The sequence below is a fragment of the Oryzias melastigma genome, linkage group LG22 (genome assembly GCF_002922805.2).
Source record: "Oryzias melastigma strain HK-1 linkage group LG22, ASM292280v2, whole genome shotgun sequence".
In the NCBI taxonomy this organism is placed as follows: Eukaryota; Metazoa; Chordata; class Actinopteri; order Beloniformes; family Adrianichthyidae; genus Oryzias; species Oryzias melastigma.
The window spans coordinates 23,917,780-23,943,018 of NC_050533.1; the positions used below are offsets into that span (position 1 = coordinate 23,917,780).

Here is a 25,239-nt window from a genome sequence, read left to right on the forward strand (position 1 = left end):
ATTTACGAACATACGAACATTCCATGACGTTTATTTATGATTCCACTGTTCTGATAAATGTGGATAGTTTATTCCAAAACTACATTTAAACATGTTTTTTGTTCTCAGTTGTTCGACCGCAATGCATTGTGAGCATCTACCCTTTTCACTGTGTATTTTGTGCAAGAAAAAGTTAATTCTGAAAAAATATATTTGCTTAATTTATTGATAATTATGGGTGAATATTATATAAATAAATCTAACTATGCTAGCAAAAAAACACTGTTGTATGTTTTTCACAAAGAAATTGTTTCGTATATTAAAAATACCGAATCCTGTACCAATACAAAAGCTGTCGAAGTCCGGTCTTGTTTGGCATCTTAATTTTCTTCATTATTTATTTTTCCTTTCTTGTATTGCCCCTGGCAAGTTCAAATTCATTATTGTCATTCTCAAAATTGACTCATTACTTGGAATGTCTTGTATGTTTCTTTGTATGGGCTACATTTTGACAATAAAAAAAGGCCCCTAACTAAACACAACCTCCTTATAATATAAAGTAACGACTAATCGACTGTTAAATTAGTCGTAGACTATTTTTATAGTCGATTAGTCGACTAATCATGGCAGCCATAGTACGGTATGAACCCGGCGCCAGACAAATTCTGCATTCATGTGGTGTCGGAATAAGTGGAAAAACGACAACACACATGAATGTCAGAAAAACAACAAATCTTCTAACATCACTTGAATGCAGAATAACTTACACCTAAACAAAGATCAATGTATTTGTAGTGCGCCATCTATGGAAAGAAACAAAAATGACAGGGAAAATAAAAGATTAATTAACTCAGTTTGGCGGGCCAGATTAAATAGTCTTATGGGCCACAAATGCCCATTGGTCTGTGTTGTGGTTGTCCCGTTCTAGAGTGAAATCAGGCTGAGGTCAAACCAGCAGAACAGCGGTGATCCGGCTCGGATCGGCACGGATTCCCCGTTGTGAGGAACACCTCAGAAAACAGACTAAGTGATTTAAAAGTAGATGAAGCTCCAGCGTTCAGACTTGTTCCTGCTGTAGCCTCTCTCTATTCCATCTCCTCCATGACTTTCCACTCTATTACTTTATATCAAAGTGCTGCTCTGTTTATCCTCTCTCTCACCCCTGAACAACAACAGTGACAAACACTCTTTCCTGCAGCTTCTCATCATCATTGGACGCCATTATGAATTAAGATTGCAATAAATCAGCTGCTAAAATCCTCTGTGGGCTTGCTGCTGCCGGCCATGCGCACACACACACACGCTAACACACACACACTCACACCAGAGGCAGGTGATTAATTTTTACAAAAAAAAGGGATGAGGGAAGAGGAGGGTGTGAGAGAGAGGAGAGAGATGAAGGAGAGCGGACAAACACATTAGAGGAGGAGGGACTGTTTTGGGCTAGAATTGAAAAATGGCCGTCATCTGGCCAAGAATATCATTTCATTCAGTTTGTCATTAATTTCTGGTGAAGAACAAATGTAAGATTGAAAACAAAACTCCATCTATGCCACACTTTCAGCTTCCTTTGTGAAATATGTGTATTCACTTAAGTTTGCCTCCTGACTACCGTCTGTAATTTGAAAGTTCCTGGTGTTTTCTGAGGACAGGTTTTTTCAGGGCTGTTTTCCTCCTGACAGGAGCAGCTTGAAATTTCTGCACAAATCAGATTGGTTTATGGGATGCAGGACGGACAACAACAGAAAGAGAGGCATTGATAATGTTAATGTTTAGAGCAAATTGTGGACAGAATGAAGTTCTGCTTTTTCTTTTGCACCACAGTCGCTGCTGCAGCTTCAGATGACTTTTCTGAAGAATTACAGTTATGAACCTGCAAAGTTTTTAGGAATATTTGTGACTATGGTTGTTGAAACAGAGAGATTGGAACATTGCTGCAAACAAGAAAATGGAGATGTTGAAATGATTTAAATCAAAAGGTGTTTTAGCTGCCTTCTGTCTGTGTGTGCCTTCATCACAAATAATGGAAGAAGTGTGAATGGGCTAATATACCCTAATGCACGTGTCAGAGTAAAGGCCCGGGGGCCGGATCCCGCCCTCTAGATCATTTTATTTTATTGTTATTGATGGCCCGATGTTATCTCGAGCTTATTTCTAACTTGTAGAATTTTGAAAAAATATATTTTTATGGAGGGTAAAATATTGAAAGTTATTTAAGGTTTAAGTTGATTTATTCAGGAATAATATTCCTGCCTTTTTATTATTCATGATTATGTTAAAAAGTTACTGTTTTAGAGTAAAAAAAATGGCATTTGGCTAGCTTTTTGGACTATTTTGGCATTTACTAAGATTTTTTAGGCTATTTTTGGGTTTAATATTTCATTCTAGCTATGTTGGCTAATTTAGGCTTTTTTCAGTTTTTTAGGCTATTTTGAAGTTTGGCTATTTTTTCAGCTACATGCTAGCTGTTTTGGCTAACCTACGTTTTTTTTTTATTTTTTTTAGGCTGATTTGGCATTTAGCTAATAGCTTAGTCTAAGATTAGATTCAGCGTTTTTTTCTGCTATCAGCTTCAGCATTTGTTCAGCTATTAGCTTCAGTTATTTCAGCTATTAGCTTTAGTGTTTTTAGCTATCAATTTCAGCATCGTCAACTATCAGCTCTAACATCTTCAGCAGCCAAATTCAGCTTACAGCATTCACACTAGCATTATAGCAGGTAATGCTATATATCTGGTTCATAATTATGTTAAAAAGTTACAGTTTTAAAGTTTTAAGAATGTAGTTTTCAATAAATGTTTATCTTGTTCGGTCCACGACCTAGGGTGTGTTCTGGATTTTGGCCCCTTGTGCGATTGAGTTCGACACCCCTGCCCTTAAGAAACTCAATCTGTTTCGGTTTGATATAAAAAAATTGGGGAAAAAAATCGTGCAGCTCAAGTGATTGACCATTTGGTGGCGCTTTCGTCTGAAACAAGCATCCCGCCTCTAATTCTCTTCCATTTACTCCCCAGGAATGCATCAGAGTGAGGGGAACGGCAGCAGTTCATCTGGAGGAGCAGACCATGTCCTCTGGGTGTAGCCTGTCAGCTTCCAGCTGGTCGTCTACAGACGGGCTACAGCTGTGGGCCCTCGCTTCATCCCAGAACCCCCAGCGGCCGGCAGCACTCTACTGCGTAAAGAACCGCGGCTTCAAACCCATTGATGAAGGTAATAATAATGTTATTTGAGTCAGAGAACCGGCATCCTGAAACAGGACCCGGTGGAGCTCTCTCTGGAACATCACTGGAACTTCCTAATCAGCTGCTGTCCTGGAATGAGCCTGCAGTAATCTGAATCCAGCTGAACTCCCATCTCCAACATGTGTGAACATCCCACTTCTGGTTTGGGTGCATTTGTTGGACGTCAGTAAATAAATCAAAAGCACAGTGAAACTGAAAGTGTCTGGAAGGACTCATTTGTTCAGCGTTGTTTCAAATGTGAAAAGCTATAAAGTTGTTTTTTTTTTTTTTTTGCACATTCTAAAGAAGCACTCATTGGTGCCATGCTGGTCATGTCACCACGGAGCAGGTAAACCCCCCAGGAGAGGGTTTATGGCTGGGTTTCATGAAACTGAGCTGGGGGTTCCGGTGGGTGACTTGACATGTTTTAAAGCGCCTGCCATGGCACATCTGCACGTGTCATCCAGGGAAGTGAGGTGGAAAAGCAAAAATCAGCCAAACAGCTGTTTGTGTTTGAGAGGATTTTCAGAGCATGAACACAGACGGGTCCAGGAAGACCCAGGTCTGTCGGCAGATCAATCAGCTCCAAAAACACCCCCCAGGATGTGATGTTGCTGGGTGGAGCCAAAATCAGCCACTTCTAACACGTGTATTTCAGGCTTCAGCGTTAAAAACTCTTCTGTTCACTATGCAAGTTTCTACTAAAGCTGGGTTAATAAAATCGATTAATAAATTTGAATCAATTTAATCTTAATAGATCAATAATCAATTTATAAATGTAAATCGATTTAGCACATAAAGCTAAAGTCTGCTAGATTGATGCTAACATTTAATGGAATAGGACAGCTAATGCTAACATAAACATAAATGCTGACTAAATGAACATCTTTTCAGGCATTAATTTTTCCAAAATATTTTAAGGAAATATTTTTTTAAAGTAACTATTTGTTGTCTAAAACATTGTTTTTTCCTCATACTTTCTTCTTCTTCTGGAATAAGGTGTAATGCTAAAGCGTGATCTCCACCTAGTGGTCAAACTGAAACGTCCTCCAGGAGAAGCAGAACAATGTTTACGATGTTAATTATCTGAACATTTTTGTTAGAACTTCTCCTTTAGAGAATCTATGTAACACTGGATGATATTAACAATCTCATTATTTCACTGATACATTTACAGTATGTGAACTGGATCAGATTAATATAAATATATTTAAACATATAGTATATTTGGAATAATAAATTTGGCTAATGGAAGCATGTTCATGCATGAACATCATGGACTGTCAAACGCCTGAAATGTTTGTAGCTTCAAGCTTTGACTGTCACAATATTTTTTTATGGAGAGTAAAATATTGAAAGTTATTTAGGGTTTAAGTTGATTTATTCTGGAATAATATTCCTGCCTTTTTTGTTATTCATAGTTATAGCAAAAAGTTTCTAAAAAAGTACTAAAAATGGACATTCTACTAGCTTTTTGGACTATTTTGGCATTTACTGAGATTTTTTAGGCTGTTTTAGAGTTTAGTTAATATTTCAGCTACATGGTAACTGTTTTAGCTAATTTAGGTTTTTTTCTTTATAAATTTTTTGAAGCTGTTTTGGAGTTATGCTAATGTTTACACGCCAACTGTTTTGGCAAAGTATTTAAAAAACATTTTTTTAGGTTAATTTTTAGCAGGCTATCAGCTTCAGCGTTTTTAGCTAGCATCTTTAGCAGCCAAATTCATCATACAGCATTCACGCTAGAATTATTGCAGGCAATGCTATATATTTAGTTCATAATTATGTTAAAAAGTTAAGGTTTTAAAGTTTTAAAAATGTAGTTTTAGAGTGTTCAATGAATGTTTATCCTGTTCAGACTGCCACCTAGGGTGTGTTTTGGATTTTGGTCTCCTGTGGAACTGAGTTTGACATCCCTGATTTAGATTATCTAGATTACGTCTAAGCTGAATACAATTTTAGAATATTTTTCTTAAATATATGATCAACCTTAAAAACTCATTATTCACATAATACCGATTGAGTAAGGACACTGATTAAAATGAGTTAAAAAAACGAATCCCACAAGCTCTTTGATTCTGTGTTAAACCCCTTTTATTTAAATGCGGTGTGTTAAAAAGTTTAACTTTAGGGTTCAGTAAAAAAGTAAAATGCAGCATTGTAACCCCGCTGTGGTTTTGCGCGGCTGCTGTCACTTTAACGCTTGCCGGCTCGCACATAAATACCGCGGCCATTCACGTGATGACGTGTACATCCGGTAGTGATACACACGTACACACGGAAGCGAGAGCTGAGCGGAGCTGCGTTACCGGCAGGTAAATGGGAAACGTCGGAAATTCTGTGTTTTTATTTGGCGGTTAAAACACACAACCTTTCTCTTAGGAAACCGCGCACCTTTTCTAAAACAAAAGAAAGATCATCCATTCAACCGGCACCAGCTGAAACGCCGTGGCTGAGCTCGAGGGTTGTTTGGATAATCAGCTGGTGAGTGTTTACAATTGCGTCAGCTGGTGCGGGCATCAGCTGATCTCAATTGTGTCTTGTTCGTTGTTTTGTAGCGTTGTCTATTTTCTTTAATTTTGAATTGAGTACTCTGAAAAGAAATTATTTATCATGTACATGAATTTGAGATGAATTTGAATTGCATTTGGAGTGAATTTGACATGAATTTGAATTGTGTTTCAAATGAAATGAAAATGAAATTAATATGAAATGAATCTAGATTCTAAGGATTATGAATTGTTTAACAACTGTAATGTCCACTCAGTAATTTTTGAGATTTATATTCTGTTGGAACATGTAAAACAATGAATTAACTTTTCTTTTTGATAAGAAGAATCATGCTGTATTTTCTAATGGTCCTGTCCATACAGGCCAGGTCCCTTTACACGGGGTTTTTCCGGAGTCTGTCTGCGATGGCGAGCTGCTTGGAAGCGAAAGAACCTGCCACCACTCCCACAGAGCGGTAGGAGAAAAACAAACAAACAAACAAAACTAAAGATCAGACTCTACACGGAACTTCCTTTCTACGAACTGACTCCTGTTGCTGGAGACATCTGGACTTGGTTATTTATTTATTTATTTACTTCCTCTGTGAAGGAAACCATTCATCACTTAAAGGACATTGTACATATTTATATTCCTGCTACTATTATATTTTTGGGTCACTGTGAATACACTCACTGGTTGCAGTCAAACTGAGTCTTGTGGTTCTTTAACATTCACTTACTCCTCCTTGAGACGAACCTCTAGTCCAGAAAACAATTAATTAATTAATTGTACACACGTTGTACACGCTACAAGCATCAATAAAGAAGTCAAATTAACTGAAGGTGAAAGAGGATTTTTTTCCAGCACAAAAGGACTTTCTCTGCGTGGAGTAAGAAATGGACAGGAATTAGGAAAGAAAGCAGTGAAAGATGAGATCTTCATCTCCTCCTTTTAACCTCACTTGAACACCTGGCTCTGACATCTGACACACACTTTATTCTTGTTCCTTTCACTTTACATCGAATCTCTCGATCAGGTGACCCGCGGCTTCAGAGGAGGAGACCGATCCGACTCGTTCTCAGACAAAAGACTCCTTCAGGAGCTGGAGGACCGCTTCCATGGAGATGGGAACGGAGGGCAGAGCATTTACCCACTTCTGCTGACATCGCCATGGCGATGACGCCTGGATTTCTGTATGTGTGTGTGTGTGTGTGTGAGGAGGCCAGGACTAGTGCAACAAGTGAGATAGATGAGGTGAGAGCAAACGCGCAGACAAACAAAGATACAAGAGAACAAAACTGAGGTTCAGAAAAAAAATCAGAGTGAGCATCTGTAAACACAAAATCTTAAACATATCGTAGCTTTTCAACCGCTAACACAATAATTGCAGTAGTTTCTCCACCACTACATGCTTTGGTTGCTGCAAATAACTAAAGATGTTTATTTATTTTCTCCTAAAAACAAATAAACCCAACTGTTTCGGGAGATCAAATAAACAACAAAAAAGTATAATTTTTTTATAGTTTCTTCCCCAAAACACTGTAATCAAATACATAAGAATGCCTATATCAATGATATAAATTTTTACCAACATAGTATTTTTTAATCAATCACCTACATTTGCGTGCGATTATTATAAGTTTTATCATTAAAAAGAACGTTTTTGGAGTAGAAAAGTGGCGTGCAAAAAAAAATAAATAAATAAATTATTTTCTGCAACAACAAAAAAAGATTAAAAGGCGATTATTTTTTATTCTTATAGCATTGTAGAAAAATGTGAGATGAATAAAGTAATTATTTTTAGGTGGAAGAGAAACTGTTAATCTGAGCGTGTTGTTTTAGTGGACCAGTCTGAAGACGGATTGAAATATTTTTTAAAGCTTCCTGTGAATCCTCTGACACTCTGTCACGTTTTTTTTTGTTTTTTTTTTAGCAAAACACGTCAAAATATGATGATAAAAATGCTCAACAATCAATATTTTAAATAATGAGAATATTCCAAAAATACGATAATTACAAAAGAGGAACTTTGACATAAATATAGACAATAACAGTTTATTGTCAACCATAAAAATAATCATATCAGTCAGATGCTGACCCGTCTAACATCTCATCCCAGCAAAATTCCTTTGTTCCCACTTTTTGCTCCAATTTTAAAGAAACTTCCATGTTTTTGTTCCTGTGCTGATGGTGTGTAAATGTGGTTGAAATTAAAAGTCCAGCCGGCACATTCCATCACAGAAGTCACCCTGAGAGGCGGTGTAGCCATTTGATTAAAACAGAAAACTACAACAGCCTCTGCTCTGGCTCTAAGACTGCTGGGTAATTGATTTTTAACATTTGTCTCTACCTGAGCCTCTAAGGAAACCCCTTGAAAACCCGACCGTCTAACTACTGGCTAAATGTCCACATTATTCCACCATTTAAGGAAAAGAAAAAAAATAGGACTTTCAGCAGAATGCAATTTGTTTTGGGTAATTTTTCTCTGAAGTTTCTAAAAAGTAGAACTCTTACTTTCAAGTGGAAGCGTCTTTGCAAGAACCTTTTAAGCATGTTAGTAGTTTGTTTTTTTTAAATCAGAGTAAAGCTCTTGTGGGAGTGGAGCTCCTCCATCCTCAGGGCTTTAAGTCTTAGTCACTGCTGCCCTTACGGGTGGATACGAGTGGATACGGGCTGTCGGGGGTGAAAATGGGCAAACCTGTACAGGACACGCAGTTGACCCACATTAAATTTTAAAGTTGTAGACTAGGTAAAGATCCTTACCGACCTTAATGTTAACATTAACTTTGTAAACATGGTTCTGCTTCTCCTGGAGGACATTTCAGTTTGGCCACTAGGTGGCGATCTCGCTTTAGCATTACACCTTATTCCAGAAGAAGAAGAAAGTATGAGGAAAAAACAATTAAAAACTTTAAAAATGTTTCCTTAAAAGAGTTTGGAAAGTCCATAACTGTGTTTATAAAGATGTAATGTATGTTTAGGTCGACTGACCGCTAGCATTAGTGGGAAATTTCATTAAACGTTAGCATTAAGCAAGCAGACTTTATTTTTATGTGGTAAAAAAATGATTTATAGCTTTAATGAATCGATTATTGATCTATTAAGCTTAAATCGATTCCAATTAATTGATTTTATTAACCCAGCCCTAGTGCCGCCTGCCTGTTCAAAATTAAGAAATTAGACAATCAGGTTGTAGTTTGTGTTGACATCCTACAAACTCCTGATACATTCAACATATGTTTATAATGGTTGTGTCGACTTGTATTTAGGCAGCCACTTCCAATTAAAAGTTTACATAAGCGCACGTAAACCCTCGTTTCGGGCTTCCACCTTCAAGAACTCGTCTTCACGCATTGCTACGCAAGTTTTTAAGCTCTGTTGCAGACTCTACTTTCAAAACGTGGGTTCGTTGATCGCGTGCTGGAAATTCAACTCGTTAAACTAAATCATGGTAATTCTGAAGTGTGACCTATCAGGGACTTGGATTTGATTGTGACCTGTTGGTAGCATCCTTTTCATAACCCGGAAGTGCCAATCGTTGTAAGCATGATCATGAAGGAGAAACTGACAATTGTGGTTTGTGCCAAAGACGCACATTTATAGGAAACAGAGCTGCGAAAGAAAAGCCTGGAGCAAGATTTGCACCGCGTAGACATTGCTTCATCCCACTGTAGGTGGCGGACATGCGCTAGTAAGCAGTTGAAAAACAAAAGAAGCTCCCTGCTTGTCCAGTGTGAACACCACGAGCTGTCGCGCCTTCTTGAAACCGCGTATTGCGTGTTCCTGAACGCACCCTGCATGGCTGGTATGAATGCAGCATTACATGGCCACATCACTCAAATTTAAGGGACTATTTCCAATGAAATGTCACGTAAAGGCTTGTTTTGGGCTTCCATATTTACAACTCTTACGTGTTGCTACACAAGTTATTGAATTGATGGATTTGTACCGTTAGACATTTCACATCAAGCCTCATCTCACTGTAGGGGGCGGACATGCGCTAGTAAGCAGTAGAAAAACAAAAGAAGAAGAATCCCCTCCTCGCCGCTCTCTGCTTGTCTGGTGTGTGAAGACCACTGACTGAATGGACACAATGCACAACAATGGTACGTTCCATTTTCATCACATTCCTTAATGTGGCCAAACTCCAAAACACAATTGCGCTCTCCTTAAGCCCCTCCTCTCTACGGCTCTCCACGACCAGCAACCCACCGTCCAAGTGACTAAGGCTTTCATGGACTGTGATTCAGGTTAAATCTGGACATCGGTGCTTTGTGGTTTTGTTTGTTACTTATAAGGTTTTCTGGGCTCACTTTGATGTTTTTTCTCCATGCCGTGAACACACCGGTATTGCTATTATTAATAATAACTCTCACTCTGCATTTACAGTTTAAGTTGCTTGGTCTAAAATCTATTTATTTCAACACATTTGAACTTCTTGCTTTGATCTATTTTAACTCAGATTTTTGTAAAGTCTTTGGTCAGTTTTAAATTCTTAATGTAATATAAAAAGTTCCCATAATCCTTGACCATTTCAGTATTGATTTCAGAGCTTTATCATGGCTATATCCTTGACTTTTCTTTACAATTTGTGGTTTTCCAGCTCCCCGAGTTGAATATTTTACTGCAAATGAACAAAGGTCAAAGCCAAGTTTTCTATGTTTATTAATATGACAGCGGCTTTTGCTCCAATGCAAGTTGATTTTAAATGTTTCTCCCAAATGTCAGGAAACTTTAGTCTGTGACTATCCCAAAAGGCCACCGGAGGGCAGCACAGCAACACACAGCACGGTTCATCGTCTCGGTATTCATTTGGTGAAATCTGTAAGTGTTTCTGCTTTGCTGCTTGGAAACAGTAAAGTGTTTTCCATGAGAAGAACACAAACATATAAGGCAGGCAGCAGTGGATGCAGTTTATTTTTCACAGACAGAGATGCTAGTTTGAAGGTGTGTAGTACTGAGGTTAGACAAACTTAAAACTCAGTATAATCTCTATAACTCAAAGCATTTCAAGTGTTTAGAAATTGGGCCTTAAAAAAAGAAAAACTGTCAACGCTCTTTCATTCTTCTGTCCATCACTCCGTTCCTCTGCAGTCCTGCTTTTAATGCTTTCATTCTTCTTCTCGTATGTCCTTTCCCATTCTCCTTTCCCTTCCCCATACATCCCTCTATACGTGATCTCCAGTCCTCCATCACAACACACCCTCCCCGCGAACACAGTGGAGTGGAACAGTTCGGTATTAGCTCTGAAATTAGCAGCAGTCCCTCGTTAAAGAGCTGGCAGGAGCGCGGACAAACGCCTACAAGCCTACACCCCCCCCACACACATACCGTAGAAGGCGTTAATCGAGGAAAAGCTGCTGCATCCTTGGAGACACCTCATTTGAATCTTTCTTCATGTCTTGATCATTTCCATGCTGTTTTCCATTCTCCCTCTCTTTGCAGTCTGTTCTTCTTTCTCTTCGTCTTCCTCTCCATGTCTCATTTCTTAATTTCTTTTTTTTATTTCTATTTGTCCTCCTTTAACCTTCAAACTCTCTCAGTTCCTGTGTGGCCATCAGCCAGCGGACAGTCAGCGAGTCCCTCTTTCCTCACATCAGCCTCCCATCTTTGCCTCTGTTCCACCCCCCCACCCCCCTGATGCTACACGTCGACTATCCACCCCCCCCATGCCTGTAACTCATTCATTTCAGTCTTTGAATTCTGTCAAGCTTCACTTAACTGTTCTGATTGTTTCCTGCCTTTTCTTTCATCGTTTTAAATGGACGACTTTTTTTTTTTTACTTTTTAGTTTTTTTTTATCTACTCTCACTTTTCAACTTCGTCCCTTTTACTTTTAATGTTCTGCCATCAAGTGTCTCTTTATCAGTACAATTAGCTGGAAAATGGCTTCTTTCATTCAGAACCTTAACAGTCAGTCAAAAAGTTTGAAGGTCAAGCTGAAGGTCGTCTCTGACAAACCACAGGAGAGTTCTTCTTTAACCCTACAACACTTTTACTACAAAAATTTACACCTGCACTTTTGCTGGGTAATATTTACCCACCATAATATACCCAATAAAAAGTATTTCTTATAAAAGAGAGATCAAAACATCATACACTAAATTATTTTCAACTGTTGTTTATGTAAGAAAAGGGAAAATAAAAACATAAGAAGAGCCTAAAACATCCTTGAAAATTACTGAAAATTTAGGAATTTAAGAAGAAGAAATTCCTTTAAAAATGATCCTGGAGACTTGGTCTTTGGTCCACCCATGCCTGGTTCATGTGAGACTTTACCCAGGAAAGTACCACATATTGAGAATCAGGTAAATATTTTTGAAAATAAATATTTACAAATAATTGTTTTATTCCAGCGAGCTTCAGCAACTAATAAACACAGTTTGTAAAAAATTTCCATCCAAAAATTATACGCAATTGCAGCAACTTAAGAAAGCCAAAGCAAGATCTTACGGAGTGAAATCTCCTCACTTCATCTTACCTTCTCCACAGAAACTGTGGTTTTGGTGTTTTATAGCATGTTCCTAACAGCATTTTTTTCATGATGTAGAACATATATGAAGAAAACTAGGATGTTCAAAGTCCTTCACTTGGGGGAGTAAGTTGTTCCTCACCCAAACAAGCATTACTCGGCCTTGGCTGTTTGGCCATAGAATTATTCATTCAATAATTTTCCTGACCGCTTTGTCCCTTCCGGGGTCGCGGGGTGCCGGAGCCTATCCCAGCTACTGATGGGCGAAGGCGGGGTTCACCCTGGACAGGTCGACAGTCTGTCTCAGGGCCTCAATCACACCCATCCACTCTCACAGTCACACCTAGTGGCAATTTAGAGTCACCAATGAACCTATGAAGCATGTTTTTGGACGGTGGGAGGAAGCCGGAGTCCCCGGTGAAAACCCACGCATGCACGGGGAGAACATGCAAACTCCACACAGAAAGGTCCCAGCCGGGAGTCGAACCAGGGCTTTCTCGCTGTGAGGCAAGAGCCCTAACCACTGCGCCACCGTGCAGCCCTGCCACAGAATTAACACTCTGAAACATTTCAGACAAGGCGGATCTACTGTCAGTGAGGATTGTCCTTCTGTGCAAGCCAGAACTAGTTTGAAAGGACAAGAACGGTACTTTCATGTTTTCATTTTATAGGATCTTTAGTAAAGAGTGAAAAGTTGTATTTACTGTGAATAGATTTCCCAAGCAGTTCAAGAAGAATATGGAAGGGATTTTCTAAAAATGACTGTGCACAGTACATGAGGGTATGGAGAATGCAGAAGGAGAACAAGTGCCAGAGTGGAAAGATCTTACATCTATAACCCAGGCATGCCCTGTTTTTGTGGCACGGGCGCTACAGTAAGACACTGGACCATTAAAGCGCACAACAGTCACACTATCTGCACTGCTGTGGGAAAAAAACATCTTACAGGAGGATTAAAGATTTGTTAGAGTTGATGTTGAGGGCTACCCTCAGTTGGGCCAGTTTGCAGTAGCCATGAGGCAGAGTTTGTAGGGGAGATGGAGGAGGTATACGGATCAGGCATATAAGTGAAGGTAAGAATGTAAATAAAATAATACGTTTTAAGTCATTTGGCTGCACAGTGGCACAGTGGTTAGCGCTCTTGCCTCACAGCAAGAAAGCCCTGGTTCAAATCCCGGCTGGGGGACATGAAACAGAACCACCAAGTGGGGACCTTTCTGTGCGGAGTTTGCATGTTTTCTCCAGGAACTTTGGCTTCCCACTGTCTAAAAACATGCTTCATAGGTTAAATGAATGAATCATTTAGACCTTTTAATGAAGGTTTAAATGACAAGACCATAAAAACAAACAAAGAACCAACATTAATAAAAGGTACAATAACATAGAAAATACATCATCTTGAGCTTTGAAAACAGTAATATTAGCAATAATCAGTAATATCTGTCCCATCCAGAAGCACACAAGTTTTAACTCTAGAGATGCAGTAGTCCTCTGAAAATAGTATTTACATTTTCTTCTTCTTTCCTTTTGGCTTTTCCCTTCAGGGGTCGCCACAGCGAATCAGTTTCCTCCATCTAAGCCTGTCTTCAGCATCCTCCACTCTAACACCAGCCACCTTCATGTCTTCATTCACTGCATCCATAAACCTCCTCTTTGGTCTTCCTCTAGACCTCTTTCCTGGCAGCTCTAGACTCAGCATCCTTCTACCAATATATTCACTGTCTCTCCTCTGGACATGTCCAAACCATCTCAGTCTGGCCTCTCTGACTTTATCTCCAAAACCTCTAACATGTGCTGTCCCTCTGATGTATTCATTCCTGATCCTATCCATCCTGGTCACTCCCAAAGAGAACCTCAGCATCTTCATCTCTGCTACCTCCAGCTCTGCTTCCTGTCTTTTCTTCAGTCCCACTGTTTCTAGTCCAAACAACATGGCTGGTCTCACCACAGTCTTGTACACCTTTCCTTTCATTTGTGCTGAAACTCTTCTGTCACACATCACACCTGACACTTTTCTCCACCCATTCCAACCTGCTTGCACTCTCCTCTTCACTTCTTTTCCACACTCTCCATTACTCTGTACTGTTGACCCTAAATACTTAAACTCCTCCACCTTCTTTATCTCTTCTCCCTGTAACCTCACTCTTCCACTCTGGTTCCTCTCATTCACACACGTGTACTCGGTCTTACTGCGGCTAACCTTCATTCCTCTCCTTTCCAGGGCAAACCTCCACCTCTCTAACTCCACCTCCACCTGTTCCCTGCTCTCACTACAAATCACAATATCATCTGCAAACATCATAGTCCATGGTGATTCCTGTCTAACCTCATCAGTCAGTCTGTCCATCACCATTACAAACAGGAAGGGGCTCAGAGCTGATCCCTGATGTAATCCCACCTCCACCTTGAACTCCTCTGTCACCCCTACAGCACACCTCACCACTGTCTTACAGCCCTCATACATGTCCTGCACTGCTCGGACATACTTCTCTGTCACTCCAGACTTCCTCATACAATACCATAGTTCCTCTCTGGGCACTCTGTCATAAGCTTTCTCCAGATCTACAAAGACACAGTGGAGCTCTCTCTGACCTTCTCTGTACTTCTCTATCAACATCCTCAAAGCAAATGTTGCATCTGTAGTGCTCTTTCTTGGCATGAAACCATACAGCTGCTCACAAATGTTCACTTCAGAAAATAGTATTTACATGAGCAGAGAAAATGTGCCCTCTTAATCATCTTTCTTAACGTCTCCATCCCGTCCTTCAACAACGGCTGAAGACATTTCTCTGTAAAGTAGTGTCACTTACGACCTGCTGCCAGCCTGTTTCATGTTTGATAAATCACATTGATCTATACGTATCTACTCTTTCCAGTTTTTTGCTCGTCTTGTCAAAAATCCCCAAATTGCAAATTTATCAAGAGCTAATGAACTAAATGGATCACATGTGTTACTTTGCCGTTAAGCCCTTGCTGTCAAGGCTGAAGACGTTTCTACCCTTGCAAACTTTTAGCAACTCTTGATCAAAGCGTGTCAAGAAATGTAATGCTGCATTCCCATTGAAGTTAATTTGCGCATCAAATTTGTGCTGGATGTCTCATCAAACGAACATTAGAGCTTATCCAAAAATGTCTTCATGGACTCAGCGCTCATGTTGGTGGAGCTACCGCAAAAATCAGTACAAGTACAAGCATTGACTGTATATCTCATTACAACACCTGGAAGAGATGGATGATGTTGAGAGATCATGTATGTTTTTTAAAGAGCTCTACAGTAGCATCAGTAACCACATCTCCATGTTTGGGTTCATGAGATCATTACTCTCCCAGTACGATGAGCTTCACCGTCTGAATGGAGGCTGCTTTAGCGGTCTCTCTGTGACCCAGTTGGATGACTTCAAGAATGGAAAAAAGTAAAAATAAGAATAAAAATGAGAGGATGTCTTTTAGTGTAAACAAGAACGAATGTCAAATCCATTCACATTTTAGTTTGATAAAGTTCAGTCCACTGTTGTTTTTCCACATCAGATTAATCCAAAGGGAACATATTAGAACATTCTACCACACTGTATGGTCACGTCTCTGCTAAATTCAATGTTTCCACACATTGAACTGGAATGATGGATTGATAATTCTTTGCTGATATCACGTGTTTTCCTTGTTCTTATGTTGTAGTACAATAAAGTGACTGCACCTCAATGTAAATGGTATTTTCCAATATCAATTATTGATTTATATAACTTAGAAACAAATTTTCAATGGCAGAGGTTGATTTGATTCAATTCTGCCTCAAACAGATCGATCTGGTTTGATCAATCGTAACTTATCTCTTAGCATTAAGGACATTTTAAGATCTTACAATCTCTTTTTTCTCCACTCTCTTTCTGCTCTCCTACAGTGACGTCTGAAGGAGTTTACGGCCTCCTTTAAATATAAAAGATTAAGGGATTAGATTATTTTCTCATCTGTTTCTAACACACTGTGATGAGCTGAAGTTAAGGGAGAGAATAAGGCCTCAACATCAATTTAACAAGACATGAAATCAGTTGGACTAAGTGTTAAACTTTGAAAGTGGAGATCTGAAGACTTCACATGAGGAGACACAGCAATGCGTTAGCAAATATAACCAGTTAGCAGAGATTTTGTAATTCTTGTTCAACTATTTTGTTGCATGTCCAACTGGTCAGAATGTATCTTTGGGTGGATGTAAATGCTTCAGTAGACTACTTTGTGTGTGTCCTGAGCGTGTGTTTCATGTGCCTGTTCTGCTTGTACATATGTGGGTTTTCTCTGGGAACGTCTTCTCACAGTCCAAAATCCTTCTTCATAGGTTGATTGGTTGGTCTAAATTTGCCCCTAGATGTGTTTGTGTGTGATAGTGTGGCTCTCAAAGAAACTGGCAACCTGTCCAAAATGTATCACTCTGCCTCTATCCAACAGTAGCTGGGATAGGCTCCAGTAACCCCATCACTCCAAAAGGGATTCAGCAGGTTTTGAAGATTGATTGATGGATGGTGATTATTTTGATTTTTGTAAGCATAAAAACGTTCTCTCTGTGAGAAGAATCAGCAGAGCAGGAGGAAGGATGGCTCAGTGGGAGAGACGAGCGTAGAAGAGGATGAAGGTAGATGAATAAATTAGGTATTTTGTTTAGGAAAACTTGTGGTTTTTGTTTACATTTTGGTGTTATTAAAACATTTTTACACTATCTTGATAAAATGTTCTGAAGCGTATGTGTCAAAGTCAAGGCCCGGGGGCCGGATCCGGCCCTCCGGGTTATTATGTCCGGCCCTCCAGATCATTTTATTTTATTATTGTTAGTGACCTGATGTTATCTTCAGCTCATTACTTACTTGTATAATTTTGATGGGGAGTAAAATATTTAAAGTAATTTAAGGTTTAAGTTGATTTATTCTGGAATAATATTCCTGCCTTTTTATTATTCATAATTATGTAAAAAAGCTACTGTTTAAAGTTAAAAAAATGGCCTTCTGATAGCTTTTTGGACTATTTGGCATTTACTAAGATTTTTTTAGGCTGTTTTGGAGTTCAGCTAATATTTCAGCTAGCTTTTTTTGCTAAGTTATGCTTTTTTATTTTTTAGACTGTTTTGGAATTTAGTTAATATTTACACGCTAGCTGTTTTGGCTAATTAGGGTATTTTGGAGACTTTTTTAAGACTAGTTTGGCATTTAAATAATATTTTAGCTGGCTATCAACTTCAGCATTTTCAGCTTGTTAAAATAAACCCTGAAAATAGAACACAATATTTGAAATGAACGAGACAGAGGCTAAAATGAAATTCTCTCCAGAGGAGTACTTTTACAGTAGAAGAACTCAGTCTACTCTGCAAAGCAGCTCTGAGGCTTGCCTGCAAAGACACCCTTTTATATTCAATTTCAGGGAAGCCCTAGCTTACAAAGGGAGGAGTGAGTCTTAGGTTTTGCACAAATATGGTGTTAGTACCAGTGTTTTTTTTTAGCTATTTCTAAGCAACGCCAACTATGGTCACTATGGATGTCATTTGGTCACTGCAAGCACTTCGCCTGTGGTTTTCTTTCCCAAGATAGTACTTGGAATGTTCCCAAAATGGCACATGAGACACTTTGTGAGGAGGTGACTTCTTCAGACTCAGCACATTCCAAACCAGAATAAAAGAAACAGTACAAAGATAAAAGCAGTTAGAAATAATAAATTTATTCAACACAGCTATCAGCTTCAGCATTTTCAGCTCTCAATTTCAGCATCTTCAGTTATCAGATCTAGCATCTTCAGCGTCCAAATTCAGCTTACAGCATTCACACTAGCATTATCCCACGCAATGCTATATATCTAGTTTATAATTATGTTAAAAAGTTACAGTTTTAAAAATGTAGTTTTAGAGTGTTTCATAAATGTTGATTCTGATCAGCCCGGGACCTAAGGTGTTTTTTTTTATTATTATTTTGGCCCCTTGTGCGATTGAGCTTGACACCCTGATCTAAAGACACATGAAGTTGCACTGCAGCACTCCTCCCCCTTTGCACAAATAAACACAAACTACACAACAGCTTCTTTGTTTGCAATTAAAGGCATTATTTCAATAAACCGGTCCTGAATCGGTCTGGCCTTCACATATGAGACACTCCAGATACAAAGCATGTAGATCATTCGGGGAGGGCTGGAAGTAAAAGGGGAGAGGCAGGGAAAAAGGAAACACTTGACAGAAGCACAAAAGGCTCCAGAATGGATAAGAAGGATTTAAGAGGAAAATTAGTGAGGGGACGGAATTATGAGAGAAAAAAGCTCAAATGGAGAAAATTGGGGCGGACTGGTGGATTTGCATGCACACCCGCCGTGTTATTGTCCGTGCAATTAGCTTCAATAGCTCATGGCCCTCCACACTCACAATAGCTGTGTGAGGTTTTTGTCATGAAGAGAGCCGAGCGCCATGATACGTCTGAGCGCGGAGAATCATATTCAGAGGGCTGAGCTGCAGCTTCACAGCCGTCTCGCTGCAGTTTTTCTCCATTTGCTGCTCTGCAAAGACTTTTCAACTCATTCAGTTTGTCTGAGAAACGCTGAGCCCTTCTGCAGGAGTATGTAAAGTAACTCGGCCTGAAAGCTTTGTCACCAGGCTCTCGCTGACGGTGTGAAGGTGCTGCGTTATCAGCTGCTGCAGCTCCGGGAGGCTTTATCTGCTCCCCAAACACTCACTGGGGAGGAGAGAGAGGCGAAAACAATGTCCACTGTTGAGCACATCGAACTTCTGAGATGCTTAGAGTGACCTCATAATCAAGTCACTGACACGTCATTAAGCTTGGACATGGACTTAGAAATAAAAAAATAAAAATAAAAAAGCACACTAAAGAAAGATGTTTCTCTTCTCTTTGGTTCTCTGACATTAAATAACAATCAACTGGATTATAAGACGTATTGCCAATTAATGATCTATTTTCAAAGGTCCATTGCTCTATGATACATCAAAGTCAAGGCCCGGGGGCCGGATCCGTCCCTCCAGATCTTTTTATTTATTTTTTGTTAATAATGGCCCGATGTTAACTTGTGCCTATTTCTAACTTAAATAATTTTGATAAAATATATTTTTATGTAGAGTAAAATATTGAAAGTTATTTAAGGTTTAAGTTGATTTATTCTGGAATAATATTCCTGCATTTATATTACTCATAATTATGTTAAAAAGTAATGGTTTTAAAGTTTTAAAAATTGGCATCCTGCTAGCTTTTTGGACTATTTTGGCATTTACTAAGATTATTTTAGGATATTTTGGAGGTTAGCTAAAATTTCTGCTACAGGCTAGCTGTTTTGGGTAATTTAGGTTTTTTTTCAGTTTTAGGCTATTTTAAAGTTTAGCTATTTTTTCAACTACATCCGTTTTCAACTATCAACTTCAGCATTTTCAGCTATCAGTTTCAGCATTTTCAGCTATGAGCACTAGCATTATCACAGGTAATGCTATATATCTAGTTGATAATTACTGTATTTTCCGGACTATAAGTCGCGGTTTTTTTCATAGATTGAATGTCCCTGCGACTTATACTCCAGTGCGACTCATATACGAATTTTTAATGAGATGAGATATGGACCATAAGTCTAGAGTGCCCTCTTATGGTGATCTTTGCAATTACTTTATTTACTTTAGTTATTCAGACGTGACACAGAGGACAAAGAATTTAAGGGATTTAGTGATATGGAGTGAGATTGTGTGCAATTAATTACAATAAAGATACAAAGTTGATGAGTTCTTGAGGCTATAGTTAAATAAAACTGTTATGTTATATAAATGCTACACCTTTTCGTTTTTTTCATGACGCTAATATGTGAATATGTGTTGACACATATTCAGCCTGTTTTCTATTCACTTATGAATGTTATAACTTACCTTCCAGGATGATGTAATATCGTTTTTTTCAACCAGTTTATAAAATAAATTACTTGAAAAAAATGCGACTTATACTCCAGTGCGACTTATGTATGGTTTTTTCTTCTTCATTATGCATTTTTTGGCCCCTGCGACTTATACTCCGGTGCGACTTATAGTCCGAAAAATACGTTAAAATGTTAAATATGTTAATATGTTAAAAAGTTATGGTTTTCAAGTTCTAAAAATGTTGTTTTAGGGTGTTCAATAAATGTTTATAATGTTTGGCCTGCGACCTAAGGTGTGTTTTGGATTTTGGCCCCCAGTGCGATTGACGTTGACACCCCTGTTCTACGTCTACTTTTCAAAATCCCATCAACATCAGTGAGCAGAACCAGAATGAATCCAAAGGATGCTAAATGAAAGCGTTTAAGTGCGTCTTATACTATGGAAATTACAGGAAGCAAAAGATAAAGACAAACTGCCTAAAAGTGGGTTTTCCTGTAAACCTGATACTGAAAAGGTGATTCATTTATTTGGCTTCACATTTCCCTCCACACACAACCAAAGGAATTAACCCTTTAACACCTGAGGCGGTGACAGTTAGAGACAAAATCTTTAACATACTGTAACTTCTTAACAATAACACGATAATTCCAGTAGCCGCCTTTCTCCTTCCTAATCTACTGGAGTTATTGTGTTAACAGTTGAAACTTCACTGTAAATCAAAGAACATAAACACTGGAGTTCAGTGTTAAAGTGTTAAAAAGACCATAAGAATGCTCACATGAAAACATCAATAGATGTGTTTCCATTACATAAATGAGCAAAACTTTATCAAAATTCTAGAATTCTCTCAAAAAATAAAACAGAATTTCCCAGTTACACTGTTTTAAGTTGATCATTTTTATGCAAATAAACACAAACCAACCCACGCGATAAGTCATTCAAAAACATGGCGACGGATGTGAACAAAAGTGATTTACAGCAGATACATCCAAACTTCTGCCACAGCTCTAGCGCTCATCATCATCTGTCAAAGGAGACGCTGGCGTCGGAGTTTGAACTCTGAATGTTTCTGGAGTCACCTTTTGCCTCAAAGTCTGAAGAAATGATAAAAAGTAGGGATGTCTGATCGAAAATTGTCCCGATCCTGTGGTTGATGACTCGAATTGTATTGAATTCTGTCTCCCAGAAATATCACCAATAAAATTTGTTCTTATTCTGGAAGCATACTCCACTAGAAGTCTGCATGTCATGAACAAATCATGACTTGTCAATGCCACAAACCGCAGCAAAATACAGCAACAGTTCAAGCAGGATGCTAACAAATACAGCTCAGCCAAGCTAGCGAGATTTTCGATAAATAACTCTTTTAAAAATGCTTAAACTGACAGCAAGTGTCTCTGTCCGTTTTTCTTAATGCAAACAGAAACCTACGAACTAATTTCAACAGAACAGGGTTCACTTTTCAATGTTAAACTCTCTGTTACTGCCGACAAACAAACGGCTAATTAGAAGCTGCTAAATGCTAGCTCTGTGATTTAACCACTTAGGACCCAGGCTGTTCTTTGACATGCCTGTTTTAATTTTCTGACAGAGAAATAAAAGTGAAGAAAATACCAACTGTGATAATAAAACCAAAAAAGTGATGTCTTAAGAAGTTAAAAAAAAAAAAAACATAATCTTAAAAACAAGAGAATGAATTGTTAAATTGTTCTAATGATATCAATTAATTTTTATGATTTATAAACAAAGATATGAGCCCAGGGTAATTATTATTATTATTATTAACGGCCCAATGTTATCTTGTATAATTGTGACAGGATACATTTTATAGAGCAAAATCTTTTTGGATATTTATAAGTTAAATGTTTGTATAAAATTACATAGAAGTAAAGAAGTTTTAAGGTTTTTTTCTTTTAATATTTACTTTATTTCTAACTTGTATAATTTTGACAGCATATATTATTATGAAGAATAAAATATTGAAAGTTATTGAAGGGTTAAGTTGATTAATTCTGGAATAATATTCCTGACTGTTTTTATTCATATTTCTGTTAAAAAAGTTACATATTCAAAATTTAAAAATTTTAACAATTTAGTTTTTTATGTGTTTGATAAATGTTTATCCCGTTTGACCTAATGTGTGTTTTGGATTTTGACCCCCTGTGTGACTGAGTTCGACACCCCTGAGAAAAAACCCTAACAAAAATATTGAAACGGTTTCTATGAAACACTGTTGTTCTAACCGGCTCGCTCTCGTCCGCTTCCCTCCTCCCCACGTGCACGTTCAGCGCCCCGGTGCAGGTTGTTGCTGTGGCAGGAGCTGACAGACAAGCCGAAGCTGGGGACAACACCCCCCGCCGCATGGCCGACTTACAGACACGTTTGCCCCTTCCTGCCCAGATGGACCTGTCTGCGCGCCCGAGTGAGTGCGAGTGTGTGTGAGACGCTCGACCTTGAATAAAGACATAATGGTCAAACTGTGTGTTTCCCTGCGTCATTGTGTAAATGAGGGCGAATGTGTGTGTGTGTGTGTGTGTGAGTGTGCTAACGAACTGAACAGCTCATCAGCAGAGCATCTGTGATTGCAGCTCCCAGGAGAGAAGTCACTGACAGCATGAGTGTGTGCATGTACTGCATGAGGAGGAGTATATCTGTGTACATTTGTGCTAGAGACGTGTGTAAATACATGTGTGTACAGGAACGCGTAAGTGTGCGTGAAAGGTTGTGCATTAAGTAAGTGTGTTTGTGTGAATGTGTGCGTGTGGAAGAGTGTAAATGCGTGAGATCATGTGTGATGTTTGTGACAGAATGTGTGAGAGTGTGTAAAAAAATTTAAATTATACTGAAAAAAAAACATTTTCAAGCTTTTAAAGTGGACTTTAAGCAGCTGCAGATCAACAAAGATCCACCAGAAGAACCAGTTTAGAAAATCAACCAGCTTTACATGTTACTGACACAGCAGTAACACAACAGTAAATGCTTGAACACACAATGACATAACTGGAAATATTTCATTGAGAAAAAAAAATCCATCCATCCATTTTCTGAACCCACTAAATCATGTGTCAAAGTCAAGGCCCTGGGGCCGGATCCGGCCCTCCGGGTAATAATGTACGCCCCTCCAGATCATTTTATTTTATTGTTATTAATGACCCGATGGTATCTAAAAATATTTAAAGTTGTTTAAGGCTTAAGTTGATTTTTAATATTCCTGCCTTTTTATTTGTCATAATTATGTTAAAAAGTTACTGTTTTAAAGTTTTAAAAATTGGCATTCTGGTAGTTTTTTGGACTATTTTTGGATTTATTGTTTTTTTTTTTTTTTTGAAGATATTTTGGAGTTTAGCTAATATTTCAGCTACATGCTAGCTGTCATGGCTAATCTAGGCTTTTTAAAAAGTTTTTTAGGCTGTTTTGGAGTTAGGCTAATATTTACAGGCTAGCTGTTTTGGCTAATTGAAGTTTTTTTAAGGCTAATTTGCCATTTATCTAATATTATAGCTGGCTATTAACTTCAGCATTTTCCGCTATCAGCTTTAGCATTTTTAGGTTTCAGCTTTAGCATTTTCAGCTATCAATTACAGCATCATCAGCTATCAGTTTCAATGTTTTTAGCTATGTTTCAGCATTTTTAGCTAACAACTTCAGCATTTTTAGATATCTATTTCAGAGTTTTCAGCTATCAGCTTCAGAATTTTCAGCTATCACTTTCAGCATGTCCAGCTTTCAGTTTCAGCGTTTTTAGTTTTAATTTCAGTATCTTCAGCTATCAGCACTAGCATCTTCAGCAGTCAAATTCAGTTTACAGCATTCACACTAGCATTATCACGGGTAATGTTATATATCTAGTTCATAACTATGCTAAAAAGTTACAAAAACATTTGTTTTAGAGTGTTCAATAAATGCTTATCCTGTTCAGCCCTCGACCTACGGTGTGTTTTGGATTTTGGCCTCTCGTGCGATTGAGTTTGACACCCCCGCTCTAATCTCTAATCTACGGGACAGATTGATGATGTCACCTCCTGCTTTTGGGAGGAGTTAGACATATTTGTTTCATCACTGACTGACTGTCTTCACACAGATGAGTGCAGATGCTGGAAGAGACAGACCCACATGTTGCTTGTCCATCAGTTCAGATGGTTCCTGCAGACTGTGAGGATCTGACAGACGCTCTGCTTCAACCTGACGTTTCCTCAGTTAACCCTTCACAGACACTCCGTCTGCTCCAAACAAACAGCACCCCCCCTGGATGTGGTAAGAATGACCAATCCCAGCTTTGATCTTTAGGCGTGCTGGTCTTGGCTGCACCTTCATCTCTCCATGGCTGTGTAAAAACCACACTAGTGGGGCTGCGGTCATGTTTCACACCAGCCTTAAAGGTAGGTCTGTCTTTATGAATTATCCCTGAAATGTGGCTCAGAGGCTCTGGTTGATAAATGCAATGCCTGCTGCCTGTCAGTCAACTGCTTCAGCGGTGAATCTGCAGTAACGGATGCAGAGCGACGCAAACCAGACGTGCAGCTCCTGTGATCAGATAACTTTCTGGCTCAGTGAGACTTCACCACAGTCTGACCTGCGTCTGAGTCGCCTCTTGTTCTGCATCTCAGCCAGTCTTCCCCCGTCATTAAAGTAACCAGCCCAGAAAGAGATGAAGAAAAAAGTTCAAATCCAGGAGTCAGATGGGTGTGAGGTGTTTGTGCTCGTCTCTAAACGGTGAAAACGGAGTCCTTTAAAGACACCTTAGAATGACGTCAGAGACTCCAGGTCCAGTGGTGGAAGACGGCCTGCTGGAAGCAGCCAAATGATAAAAGCAACAATTCTGACGTCATGGACGGTTAGTGTCCAGCACTGCTGAATGGAAATGTCACCTTCATATGACCTTCACAGGAGATCTGTCCTGTAAATCTGCGGGTCTCAATACATTGTGCTTTAGAAAATCACTACAGTATGACACCATTCACACTATGGTGATTCTCCTGCTCCTTTCTGTATGTTTTTCAGCACGGAGAAACTCAATCACTTTTTCAGGGATTTCATCAATCTTGGTATCAAAACGTTCAGCTTGTTCAGGACATTACTGCTTGTATTTGGTATTCATAAACTTCACAGTTTTTGAAAAACTGAGTAAAATATGCCCCATAGGATTTAAATTAGGAAGTCTTCAAATTGAATAATTTTAAGTTGATTAGCAACAAACCTTTAAATTTA

General features: G+C 38.8%; 1 protein-coding gene across 3 annotated transcripts in view; it reads right to left on the reverse strand.

The window, feature by feature from the left end:
- The window catches only part of LOC112151794 (neuronal PAS domain-containing protein 3), a 263,302-nt gene that overhangs the window by 141,998 nt on the left and 96,065 nt on the right, over positions 1–25,239 (reverse strand). The window lies entirely within an intron of this gene.